Raw genomic sequence first — 13,542 nt, forward strand, 5'->3', positions numbered from 1 at the left:
CCTGAAGACACAAACTCAACAATTTAGGAATATCTTTTTCTCTTCTGATATATATAAATATTAATTAAACCTAATTCTGATTCTGATCTGGAAGCCCTTTCTTGTGTTGTTCTGCTCTCACTCCTTGCAGTTTGGACTGAGTGAGAAGACTTTGGAGGTCTGCATTGGAAATACCTTTCATGAAGGCAGGACATCCCAAAGCATCTTTTGGTCACTGAAATGCTGGTCAAATGCAGTAATGCTGCTGTAATGTGGGGAAATGCAGCAGCTGATTAGCAAGCAGCATAGATTCACAAATAACACAAGGTGGTGTGCAGGCAATCTGTTGTTTGTGGGTGTGAAGTGAAAAAAAATTCACAAGGCCCTAGGGAGAACTTCTGTATTCTTCTACTAAGTATTGTTCTGGGATCAAATCCCTGTGCAAGATTCGAACTCGTGACCTCTTTCCTGAAGAAGAAGGGTCTGACAGACGAGCGCAAGGCTGGCACCAAAACAGAACAAGCAAACAGTGATGGTTTGGTCACAAACTTTTCTGTCATGTTTGGCAAGCAATGCGGTGAGGAAGGAATGACTCAAGGCACTGTGGCACTTTTCTTCATTTGGGTGAAGTTGAGAAATAAAAATATACCAGCTCGAAAACTGATGTCAGTGTTACAAGGCTGATAACTCCTGCTTATTTAAGTGTGAAAGCCCCATTTTCAGACCAGCACACATGGCACTTACTGACTGCTATTAACGTTGCAGAATTGCCTCTCTTTTCCCAGCTCTCTATTTGTGGTGCATTGAGTGTGTCGAAACTTTCTACTTCACCAGAGCAATGGAATGAAATATTAAAATCACTCACAGTCTGGTAATGTTAGATACTGATGTCACTCTACATTTTAGGAACAGCTTCTTCCCTTCTGCCGTCAGATTTCGGAATGGACCAGGCCCCAACCCATGAGCACTACCTCACTATTTTGCTCTCTTCTTGCACTACTCATTTAGTTTTTAATATTTCTTATTGTAACTTATAATTTTTTAATGCATTGCACTGTACTGCTGCCGCAAAGTAATGTTTCACAACGTATGTCTGTGATAGTAAACCTGATTCTGATTCAACCTTTCTGACACTAGAAATGAAATACAAATACAGTCTCATCCCTTTAAGGTTTAATTATTATTTAAAATAAATCTTATTTTTATATTTTTGCTCTTAATCCAATCTTTTATTCGGCTTCTGTTTAATGGCATTGAATTTTCATTCAACGTTAGTTTAATTCATTTAGAGATGCAGTGTGGTAACAAGCCCTTCCGTCCCAACGAGCCCGCACAGCGAGATTACATCCAGGAGACCAACTAACTTACAAACCCGTACTTACTTCGAACGTGGGAGGAAGCCCACATGGTCACCAGGTTGTTCAGGCACCTGCTGTCATTTGAGTTCTGTTCCCCCCTCTACAAGTATTGTGTGACGCTCTGATTAGTTCCAGCGTTGTAATGTTTTCAGGTTTTTTTTGTATGGATATGTACCCGATGGTCATCATGGATAAGGAGCCTGTTTCTGTGCTGTTAGAAGCTAATTTCCAAAAACATGTTGCTTTTTGGGCATCTTTTTTTGAAGCTCTGTCATATTTTATCTGATTACATACCTGTGAATGCTTGGTTTACTTCACCAAAGAATCCAAGGGTCAGGCACCGTAAGTGAATGCCATGGTTCTGATGAAAACCAATAATCCAAGAAGTTGAATCTGCCTCTGTCTCCAAAGATGCCACCTGCTTGTTGAGTTCTTCCAGAATGTTCTGTTTTTGGTTCTAAATGGATACTAGGTTGCCATGTTTTTTTTTCTATTCTAGGCATCTGAATCGTTGTGCCAATTCGCCAGCCATTTAGTGATACTGTTTTTGTTAGAAATAAGTGCATACTTTTTAACTAGGAATCAGAATTGTTTTTCTGTAAAGTGGGTTGGCTTAACTTTTTTTTTTAAATGTATAAATTTAATTGCTTAACTTTCTGAGATGTTCTGCTATGTGTGATAAATTGTGATCTCACTTCCCTAACTATGTCCCAATGACAAAGTTTGAGGTTGGGAAATCAAGTACTTGACCTGAAAATTTCTGACATCAGGAAGTGCTGGAGGAAGTGTAGAGATTCACTACGTTGTTGTGCCTTGATTCGAGGACTTGAGTCATGGGGAGGGATTGGATGGACTAGGATTTTTTCTCTCTAGAGCATGAAGTACATTATATAATGAAATACCTGATAGAAGGCATAGTTGGGATAGTTGGTCAGAATCATTTTCCCATGGTAGTGCTATCAAAAACAAGGGATGAGAGGAAAATCTAAAGGGAATCTGGGAGGAAATGTTTGACACAGAGTATAAAAACTTGTAGAGAAAGAAATGAATTATAGTTTATTAAATCAAATTACTCATTTCCCGTAATCTAATCTTTCATCTAGTCTTCATTAAATCCAGCACCAATAGGCCATTGACAGTAAATGGCAGTGACTCGCATTGTGCAAGTTTGTAGCTCCCTGAAATTGACAGTGCAAGTGGATGGAGTGGTGAAGAGGGCATTTGGTATACTTGCCTTCGGAGGCTGTGGCTTTGACTAGAAGGATTGGGAGGCCATGTCTCAGTTGTACAAAGCATTGGTCAGGCTGTAATTAGTTCTGGTTGCCACACTCCTGGAAGGATGTGATGACATTAGAAGGAATGTGGAAGAGATTCACCAGGACAATCCGGGAATAGAGAGCTTTACCAGTAAGGAGAGGTTTGATGGGCTGGGTTCATTCTCACTGGAGTAGTGATCTTCTGGAGGTTTATAAGTATGATATGGAACAAACTCAGGAAGTTGGCATGGATGAGTTAGTCTGGAAAGCCATTTTCTGTGCTTTGTAACTCTTGAGTTGTACACCATGGAAATGGACCCTCAGCCCGGATCATCCATTCTGACTTTTCTACGTGATTCCCATCTCTCACATTAGGTCTGTATCTCTCTACGTATTCAGAAAATTAGGATACATTTGGATTCAGGACAATCCAGTGACTTGGCTGAATGGATCCAAACTGGCTCGCCCATGGGGGGGGGGGGGGGTCTGTGACTAGTGGTGTTCCACATGGACCTGTACTGGGCCTCTGATGTTTTGGATGAAAATGTGGGAAAGTGGCTGAGACTGGTGGAGTTGTAGATTGTGTAAAAGATTGACAAAGGATATAACAGGACACAGATAAGGGCAGATGGAGTTCAATCAATTCTTGGCTGTAATTCAGTGAATCTCCCAAAGTGTCAGTTTCTGCACTTTGTGAGAGTCACCTAAAAATAGAGAGTTTTTGCTTGCAGGGATAAGTGCCAGGTGGGAGATCCGTAGGGAGGGACGTGTGGACCAGGGAGTTGCGGAGTGAAAGGGCTAGCACGAGAGGGCATAGTTTTAAGGTGCTTGGAAGTAGGTACAGAGGAGATGTCAGGAGTAAATTTTTTTACGCAGAGAATGGTGGAATGGGCTGCAGGCGACGGTGATGGAGGCAGATACAATAGGGTCTTTTAAGAGACTTTTGGATAGGTACATGGAGCTTAGAAAAATCGAGGGCTATGGGTAACCCTAGGTAATTTCTAAAGTGAGTACATGTTTGGCACTGCATTGTGGGTGTTCCATGGACCCCAGGTTGGGAAACCCTGCTATAAAACAATGAAGACTGAGGAGGAATTTGATGGAAGTTTGTAAAAAAAATTTCCATCTGTTTCTAAAATTATGCAAGTGAACAGCCAGCACCTGTTCGCTCGGGCTGCGATGTTTAGAACTGGAGAGCATGTATTTATGGTGAGAGGGGTAAGTGGTTTGGCCATTGTTGTCGATGAAGACCTCGACACCATTAGTCACTTTGAGTCTGGATGCGGTGTGTCCAAAGATACTGGTCAGTCCAGTTTGTGCACGGAATGTCCTGGCACATGTTGGACAGACTTATGCTGGCACTGCAGTTGTTGCGCTGGTGGCTCTGGACTTGCGCAGCTCGCGCTTGTGTTGTGCTTCAGCCGTGCGCTTTGCTTCGTGAGCTTGACAGCCCTTGTGGATGAGGCCGCGCCAGGTAGGGCGGTTTTGTGCCAGCGTTTCCCACGAGGTCATGTCTATGTCAAACGACTTCAGGGAGGCCTTTAGTGTGTGTCTTTGTAACGTTTCTTCTGTCCTCCAGGTGAGCGTCTTCCAGCAGAGAATTCCCCAAAAAGGAGTTGCTTGGGTATGTGCTCGTCTGGCATACGGATGACATGACCTGCCCACCGGGTCTGTGCTCTCATCAGCAGTGTGTGGACTGATGGTAGACTTGCTCTAGACAGAACTCCAGTGTCTGGTACTTTGTCGTGCCATCTGATGCCTAATATTCTGCAAAGGCAGGTTATGTGAAAACGGTTGAGCTGTCTTGTATGCCTTCGATACACAGTCCACGTTTCACAGGTGTACAGGAGGGGAGTGAGTGCCACGGCTCTGTAGACCTTCAGTTTTATTGCTGGGCTGACTCCTCGATGTTCCCATACAGCTGAGCGCAGTCTACCGAAAGCAGAACTTGCCTTTGCTATTCTGCAGGTAACCTCTGCATCAACAGTCACTGCTCGGGAGAGGGTGCTGCCACGGTAAGTAAACTGCTCCACTGCCTGTAGTTTTGTCCTTTGATTGTGATTTTGGGTTCTGTGTACGGTGCATGAGGGGCAGGCTGGTGCATGACTTTGGTCTTTTTGATGTTGATGGTGAGTCCAAAGTTGTCACAAGCCGTGGAGAATTTGTCCATATTGACTTGCAGCTCTGGCTCTGAGCCAGTAGTCATCGGCAAAGAGGGAGTCTCTCAGAACACTTTGGTAATAGCTTGAAGTCTCCTCAGGTTGAAGAGCTTCCCATCCACTCTGTACCTGAGGCTGATTCCAGCATCGCTGTCCTGGAAGGCATCTTTCTGCATGACAGTAAACATGCTGAACAGGGTGGGTCGAGCACACAGCCCTGTTTGACGCCATTGGTGAGTGGGAATGCACTGTGGCCATCATGGAACTGGCGTACCATCTGAATGAATTTGGCGGGGCAGCCGAACTTTGACATGATCCTCCACAGGCCTTGTCGGCAGACAGTGCTGAAGGCCTTCGTGAGGTCAACAGAAGTTGTGTGGAGTTTGCGGTTCTGCTCCTGACACCCCTCCTGAAGCTGGCACGCGGCAAAATTCATATCAATAGACCCACGACCTTTGTGAAAGCCACACTGTGACTCTGGCAGCATGCCCAGCTCCAGATGAGCGACCAGACGATTTAGCAGGACTCTTGCAAGAGTTTTTCCTGCGATGGAGAGCAGCGAGATTCCTCGGTGGTTGTCGCATACTTGTCGATGGCCCTTCCTCTTGTTGAGGTGTACGATGGATGCACCTTTAAGTTTCTGAGGAATGGATCCTTGCCTCCAAAAAGACTGGAGCAACTCGGTGAGCTTCTCTATAAGTACAGGACCACTGACTTTGTAGATCTCTGCAGGTATGGCGTCCGCCCCTAGGGCTTTGCCACTGGATAGCTGGCTGACAGCTTTCATGACTTCAGCTACTACCGGTGGGTCACCATGGCCCTGTTGATGTCGACCTGGGGAATCCTGTCTATCGCCTCATTGTTAATAGACGATGGTCGGTTGAGGACGGCTTCAAAATGTTCAGCCCATCTCTGTAGGATCTGAGCCTTCTCTGTAATGAGAGTTGTACCATCTGTACTCAGGAGGGGGGAGCTCCGGGAGGTCCGTAGAGAGTGTTGAGGGCTTCATAGAATCGTTTCAAGTCATTTCTGTCAGCCGATCCCTGTATTTCACCTGCCTTGGCGCTCAGCGAGGTATCTTGCATTTTACGCAGTTTTTTCTGGACTGTCCTGCAAGCACTGGTAAAGGCGTTTTTCTTGGCGGCTGATGATGGGTCGTTCTGATGGGCACGACGAAGGCGGTGCTTTTCAACAAGTAGAGCCTGTATCTCCTCATCACTCTCATCGAACCAGTCATGCTGCTCGCGGGTAGAGGGCCCCAGCATCTTCAGTGCAGATGAATGGACGACATCCCTGAAGTGTTCTCCGTCATCCACAGCGCTGCCTGCAAGGTGTGGGTCAGCAAGCTTGGTTTCTAAATCTTCAGCCAGTGCTGAAGCTATGCTTGGGTTCTTCAGCCCGGCCACACTGATTCTTTTCATATCCTTGCTTCCTTATGGTCACCTCTTGGGTCTGATGCAGAGCTTCATTTTGGAGACATTGAGCCTGTGATCTGACCAGCAGTCAGCGCCACACATGGCTTGGTCACTCTGACATCCTGCCTGTCTTTTCTCCTGACAATGACATAGTTGATAAGATGCCAATGCTTAGAGCATCCAAGAGGTCTTGTTACGGGTGGGCAGGCGGAAGGTTGTGTTGGTGATGGGGAGGTCATGTGCTGCACAGGTCTTCAGTAAAGAGTAGGCTGTTACTGTCACATTTGCCCACTCCATGTCTCCCAACGACTCTCTGCCAGGCTGCAGAGTAGCACCCTGCTCTTGCATTGAAGTCGCTGAGCAAGAACAGCTTGTCGGTGCTGCTCACTGCTGATAGTAGGGCGTCTAGTTCTTCATAGAACCTGTCTTTCGTCTCGTCCAGGTTGGTCATTGTGGGGGCATAGGTGTTGATCAGGGTGGCTTGATTTCTGTTCTGTAGCAGAAGCTGCAGTGTCATGAGCCGGTCGTTCACACCCTTGGGGAGACTGGCAAGTTTCCGAACAAGGTGACTCCTGACGGCGAATCCAACTCCAGCATCACAACGCTTATCGCACTGCGACCGTTCCAGAAAAGTGTATCCACCTCCACTTTCGGTCAGCTGACCTACGTTGGCAAGATGAGTCTCACTCAGGGCTGCAATGTCGATGTTGTATCTTGCAAGTTCTCTGGCAACTAAGGCTGTTCTTCTCTCTGGTCTGTTTGCTGTAGGGTTGCCCAATAGCGTGCGCACGTTCCAAGTGCCAATGGTGAGCGGTGTCACCTTGCGTTGTGTTGTGTTAGTTCGACCGCCGAGATGGGATCCCTGCCAGCCGCAGTAAACTGGCCAGGGTGTAATGAAGTAGGCAATGTTTAAGGCACCTTTTCTAGCCCCTTCCTCATACTACGGAGGTGAGCAGTGCGTTCCTAAAGAGGGCTGCTCAGTCGCCCAGTTAGACGCCGAGTTTCACTGCTGCTTTGGTCAGCGGAAAACGACCATTAGACCGAGCCGCCTGCGTGCAGGTCCGTGACTACAGCTCCCAGTGTTTCCACACCTGCTGCTTCGTCACTCGCCCATCGCCACAGGACTTGAGGTTAGAGGGTGGTGATGATGATGATGGTGGTGTTGAGACTAGCACTTGATTTGGATTTAAGTGAGGGAGAGTTGTGCACCATCAGTCTCACTCTCCCATCCCAATTCCCACCTGGATCCAGTGGCGAGACAAGAGTTGAGACGGCTGGAGATGGGACTAGGCGCATTGGATGATCAGGACATCTTCTGTGTCTTGTCGTGCTCTACGTGTTCCACGACGCTTGCAGAGACCGCCTTCTTGACCGTTGGACCTTCCATTGGTCTTGTCCGCTCAATTTGCCGGAGTCTTGTCTTCAAGTGCTGGGATAGACAACTCCCTATCTCGCCGAGGGTTTGAGACCTGTCGGCTACCCTCACCTGGTTTAGCCGGCTCGTCGAAGCCGTTGCCCGGGGTGTGGCCGCTGTGGCATGCAAACAGCTACGAGGAGCCACAGGTGAGAGCTGAGTGCCAGGTGGGGACCAAAGGTGGACTAACCACCTGAAAAGGACACAACATGTTCCCCCACCAGAGGCGCTACCCCTCCCTGACACCCCATACACCCCGCGGGGTAAGTAGAAAGGTGTTGTACAAGGCAATTATTTTTACACAGAGATGGGTGTTTGCCTCAAATGCACTGCTATGGGTGATTGTTGAGGCAGATAAGAGTGTCAAAGAGGCACTTATACAGGCACACAAGTGTACAAGGAAAGGAGGGATATGATTAGATTCAATTTATTTAACTAGTTTGGCACGATGTCGTGTGCTGTACTGTTCTATGTCCAATGCACTCTTTTTCTATACTGGTACCTGTCCAAATGATTCTTCTTCTTTCCCGGCACTTCATTCCTTGTACCAACCACCCGCTGTTTGAATAGCTTGATCCTTGGATCTCCTTTACATTTCTCCCTTCTTGCTTTAAGTATATTCTGTTTAGTTTTAGTCTCTCCTGCTGGAGGAAAAGGGCTGTGACTTTCTACCTCCTCTAGGCCCAGCTATAATTATATTGTTTAAGAGACATTTGGACAGGTACTTGCATCTTTGACCCATACCCCCCGGAGTTCTTTTTGCACTCACAGAATCCTGTCTGTCCCGCAGTCTCCTATCAGTAAGCTCTGTAAGTCTACTATTCTAATAGGTTATACGTTACTTTATAAAAGTCATAGGCACATATTGTTACGTACCCCATAACTGGGTGTCTGACCAGCAGAGAAAGAAGAATCCGTTGGAGTCTGGTGGTACCAAACTAAAGGTGTTTATTAGTAAATTACACAATGCGATATCAAAAATGCAAATATACATATAAAACAAGTTAGCAGTAATAAACCTAAAAGTGTAGGAATAATAATAATCAATAATAAACAAGCTCTATCGATGTCTAGGGGTAAATGAATTGTCATAGAAAAGTATAGAGTTCAGTTCATAAATGCTGAAGTAGTTATGGTTGTTGTATTGAAATCGTTGGAGAGAGAGAGAGAGCAAGCGAGAGGTAACAGCTACAGCAGCCAAACCTTTTTGTGGCTTTCTTAATCTGTCGTATCGTTGTGGCCATTCAGTTATGACCCCTCTGGTCTTCAGCTAGACCGTTCTTCTGTGGTGGACTCGTCACTCTGGCATGAGTGGACACACACACAAGTCCCCACCGGCCCTGCTGTAACACTGAGCTTTACTGACCGATCTCCTGGTTCGGTCTCCGAAGCCCCCACCTTTCTTTGGGTTCCCAACACTCAGTCAGTGTCCACTGGTGTGTCTGAAGGGTGTCTCTCCAGACCTGTCTTTTATCCCCACTCACGGGGTCTCAGCTATCCATCAATTCTGAATGACCGTGTCCACCAAATCAGGCCACTCCTGCTATCTCCTGAGGAATGTTAACAAGCAAAGTACAGTCCTTGTAGTAGAAGTTAAATAATCCAGGAAGAGTCATAATACAGTAAATCAACAGTCTCTCTCCCCCTCTTATCTGTAGCAAATGTTCTTGCCTGGGCTTTATCTCTCTCTCATGAGCAGCATAACAACAGCAATAGTTCGTGGTTCTCAGAAGGGGGGGGAGGGGAAATGGATAACTCTGAACCCTATTGTCCATCACTTATACATATATATATATATATGTATATATATACAGCTAGGATGCCTGAGACCTTTGCTCAGTACTGTAGTAATTTTATTTAAAATTTTTTAAATAAATTTTTTTATTGAATTTTCAAATGGTTACAGAAGGAAAAAAAATTATCAACCTTTCCCCTCTCCCCACTAACATATCCCTGTAGAAAGAGAAAAAAAAAAGAGAAAAAAAAGAAAGAAAGAATGCCTGGATATCAGAAGATCCCCACATGCTCCATGGAGTTCATAATAGCTTTAGTATATATATTTATTTCTTTCTCCGAATAACCAATAATTTTATCTTCGGAGCACCTATATATTTAATCCTATCTTTTGTAAATAAGGGCGCCAAATTTTCAGAAATATTTCATATTTATCTCTTAAATTATAAGTAGTTTTTTCAAAAGGAATGCAGCTAAAAGCTATATCTATTTTCATTTTCTTAATGTATGTTAAAATTCTTTTTCTTTTCACCGGTCCATTAAGCCCATTAGTATTAAAACTTTAAAAATTCAATAAATTAGTCATTATTTTTAACAAGGTTACTCCAGTCTATAGTAATACCTAACTTTTCAACTTTCGTAGTACCTTGGGGAATCTTTTTAAAATTCTCCGTGTTGTTATGTGTCTCCCCCCACCCCCCCGATTGTCCAGGCAAAGAAAGAAAGATTAAAGAAAAATAAATTATAAAGAGGAAAAAAAACAAAATACCCCCCTACTAATGTTGTGAATAAAAAAAACACAACATTACCCCTCTCCATTGTACGGGTCATGGCAATCGCCATGATTACACACATGAATCCCGTAGCAATTGATCTGAAGTTCCCCCAGCTCCCCCGTAACAAAAAAGTATATATAAGAGAAGAAAAAATAATATCACTACTCTCGATTAATATTTCTCAAATTTTTACCTTTCTCCCCCTGTATCATATAATTAAGAATATATTTAAATATTCTTCTGTCCTTAAACATCCATCAACTCCATTCACTGTCCCTGTCTTCATCTTTAATCCGTTTCACTTTTAAATCTTTAGCTGTGGTTAGCGAATATTTGGGAGTTCTTGTGCAAATTCTTCCGCATCCCGATAATCAGTAAAAGATCTTCTTTTTCCGTCATCCAAAAAAATTATCAGGGTTGCCGGGTGGCGCAATATAAATTTATAACCCTTTTCCCATAAAACTTTTCTCGCTGGGTTAAATTCCTTCTTTCTCTTCAAAAGGTCATAACTTATATCAGGATAGAAAAGAACTGTTTTCCCTTCTATCATCAATGGCCCGTTTCTCTTTCTGGCATGTTGGGCAGCTGCCTTCAAGATCTTTTCTTTATCTTGATATCTTAAGCATTTTATCAAGATTGATCGTGGGTTTTGATCAACTTGAGGTCTTGATCTTAAGGCTCTGTGAGCCCTTTCAATTTCAATTAACTGGGTTCCTTCTTCCATTTCCAAAATTTCTGGAATCCATTTTTGAAAAAAAATTATTGGATCCTCTCCCTCTATACCTTCTTTAAGTCCAACAATCTTAATATTATTTCGACTGCTAAAATTTTCAAGTACATCCACTTTTTCCAACAACCATTTTCTTTCTGATGTCCAGGCAGAAATATTATCTTTCATTTTATTCACTCTATCAATGGTGTCTCCCATTGTTTCTTCCAAGTTTTTAATTTTCTTGTCCATTTTGTCCTGTCTTTTCATCATTTTACCAAACATAATCTTTATATTTTTAATATCTTTTTTATTACTTTTAATGCTTTTAATTCATGCATTATTTGCATCAAAGATTTTTTTATATCTCCAATATCACCTCCAACCTCTTCCTGTTGCTCTTCTTTGTCTCTTCATCTTCGTCTGATTTACCCAGAAAATCTGATTCCACCTCATATTCACTTTCACTTTCAGTTCCGATCATAGCTGGGATTTGTAGTTTAGGTTGCTCGTGTTTGCGCATGCCCCTTCCTTCACGCATGCACAATTCCTGTTGCTCTTTTTTTTCGGAAACGGTTGATGTTGCCGCAGTTTCCTGTTCTATATTGCTGAAGGTAAAATGCACGAGCCCGAGGCTCTTTCATGGCGGCCGGCCTTGATTCTTTTCCAACTTGTGCTGTCTTCAAAGTAGTAGTTTTCTTCTGCTTCTGTTTAGGAGACATATCTTAAGACAATCCTGAGTAGTTTATAAGTAATTTTAAAAAAGTATTTACTAACTTTTCTTCACTTAAACATTATCTTACTGGTTTTTTACGGGAGAGCTGGATTTCCACGTCTCGATCCTACGTCATCACGTGACGTCCCCCGAGTACTGTAGTAATTTTATGTATTGCTCTATATTGCTGCCGCAAAAAAAAAACAAGTTTCATGATGTGTGAGTGATGATAGACCTGATTCTGATACAGGTCTCTATTGTGGATTGAGAGTGGGAAGGGGACAGGGAGAGGAAATGGATTGAGAAAAGGAAAGGGAGAGGGAAGCACAGTGAGATATTCTGTAATGATCAATAATCCGATTGTTGGGAATCAAATGACCTTGCCTGGTGTCTCAGGGCTGGGTGTGTCTGCACCTGTGTAACCACCCCCCCCCCCCCCCCCGCCCCTGGCATTCCTTCTCTGCCACCTGTCCCACACCCCTCCTGCAGCGCTCCTCCCTCACCATTCCCAATATGCTTTACTTCAGCCACATTTCCAAACTCACTGTCTGCTCCATGTTGACAATACAGCACTGTGCAAAAGTCTTGGGCACTCTTACTGAATAGATATGTGCCTAAGACTGTTGCACGGTACTGAATCTGAAATGGGGTGTTAGAGGAGGAGGTAGTGGAATGAGATACAGCCATTGTGTTTGAGAGAAGTTTGGTTTGGCACTCAAATGAACAAGCCACAGAAGGACAGAGTCCTAATGTAGACAAAAGGGTTTAATACAGAGAAAAGGTCAGCATGGATGGAGTTGGCCGAAGGGCCTGTTTCTGTACTCTTCTGTTCTATGATTCTATCATAGTAAACTTGTTCCATAGAAATTAACTGCCCTTTTGCAACTTGTGGAACAGTTTGCACTTTCTGTTTTGCAGGATAATAAATGGTTTTAAAGGGGAAAAAGGAATGAGATTTTAGTAGGAATAGCTGGCCTATTGTCTGTAAAGGCCCACCCATAGCTGATATCAACTAGCTGCATGGAAGCAGAGTACAGGGAAGCTTTTGTGTTTGTCGTCTGGTACGTAGTTTCTCTACATTAATGTGTGGGTTTGTATGAGAGAATAAGCATTTGAAGTCTAGATTGCCAGCATTTTCATTTTACGTTGACATTGCTTGTATGTCAACAATGGAGGCCAGTGTACTGTCGTTGCTCTTGGAATTCATTTCTGATGCTTGATGTTTGCTCTCTTTTGTCACTTATCTTGCCTGTGAATCTTGCACAAGGCAAAAATTAGGGCAGAAGTGTTTATTAATCAATGAATCATGATGCAAATGTTACTTTTACTGGACCTGTGTTTTGTGTTGCGCAGAAACCAGCATTTGACTTACTTTTACCATTGTTTCTGTTCCAAGTTCAATGTCTCTTTTTGTTCAGCTGGGTGATTTTATGGTTGTGGAGTGGTTCAAGGTAAATGTAGTATCAAACTACATTTATGTCACCGTAAACTATCCTTGGATTCATGTGGTCTTTTCAATGGTAAATGGAACTATGAGCCAGATTTCCTTTGGTGTCTTTTGACTGACCTTGTGATTTGCCCTGGTTCTAGTTTGATGCCACATTCCTACGGAATATTAAATACTAGCCGTTGTCCGTTTTTGTGCTGAATGTGATTGTCATCCAAGCCTACAAATGGAACCGAGCAGTTGCCTAAGCGCAGAACGTGCTCAGTTATCCCTTCATCCATAGCCATTACAAAACAGAGCAAAGTTAAAACAGCTATAAATACTATGATTAAAGTATTTTAGAGGGAGACATGTTGGCTAAAATTTGAGTTTGATATCAGGGAACTATTAACGGATATGGAGTTGTACAGCACAGTAATCTATGGGTCAAAGGGCCTATCAGGCAGACCAAAATGTATATTCAAGCTTATCCCGTCTCTCTAAACGTGTCATCTGTAAACCTGTCCACATACTACTTAAATATATCTAACGTAACTGCTTCAATCACTTGCTCTTGTAGCTGGTTCCGTGTCTATATCAC

The 13,542-nt window shown here is 43.6% G+C and overlaps 1 protein-coding gene and 1 long non-coding RNA gene across 6 annotated transcripts in view; one reads left to right on the forward strand and one right to left on the reverse strand.

Annotated features, from left to right (window-relative positions):
* Positions 1-13,542, forward strand: part of dop1a (DOP1 leucine zipper like protein A) — a 182,781-nt gene that overhangs the window by 10,684 nt on the left and 158,555 nt on the right. The window lies entirely within an intron of this gene.
* Positions 8,513-11,888, reverse strand: LOC140730805 (uncharacterized). The gene is made up of 2 exons (XR_012099683.1): positions 11,604-11,888; positions 8,513-11,507 (listed from the first exon to the last, which is right to left on the reverse strand). It is a non-coding gene; the product is annotated as an uncharacterized lncRNA (long non-coding RNA).

The sequence above is a fragment of the Hemitrygon akajei genome, chromosome 7, assembly GCF_048418815.1.
Source record: "Hemitrygon akajei chromosome 7, sHemAka1.3, whole genome shotgun sequence".
Taxonomy (NCBI): Eukaryota; Metazoa; Chordata; class Chondrichthyes; order Myliobatiformes; family Dasyatidae; genus Hemitrygon; species Hemitrygon akajei.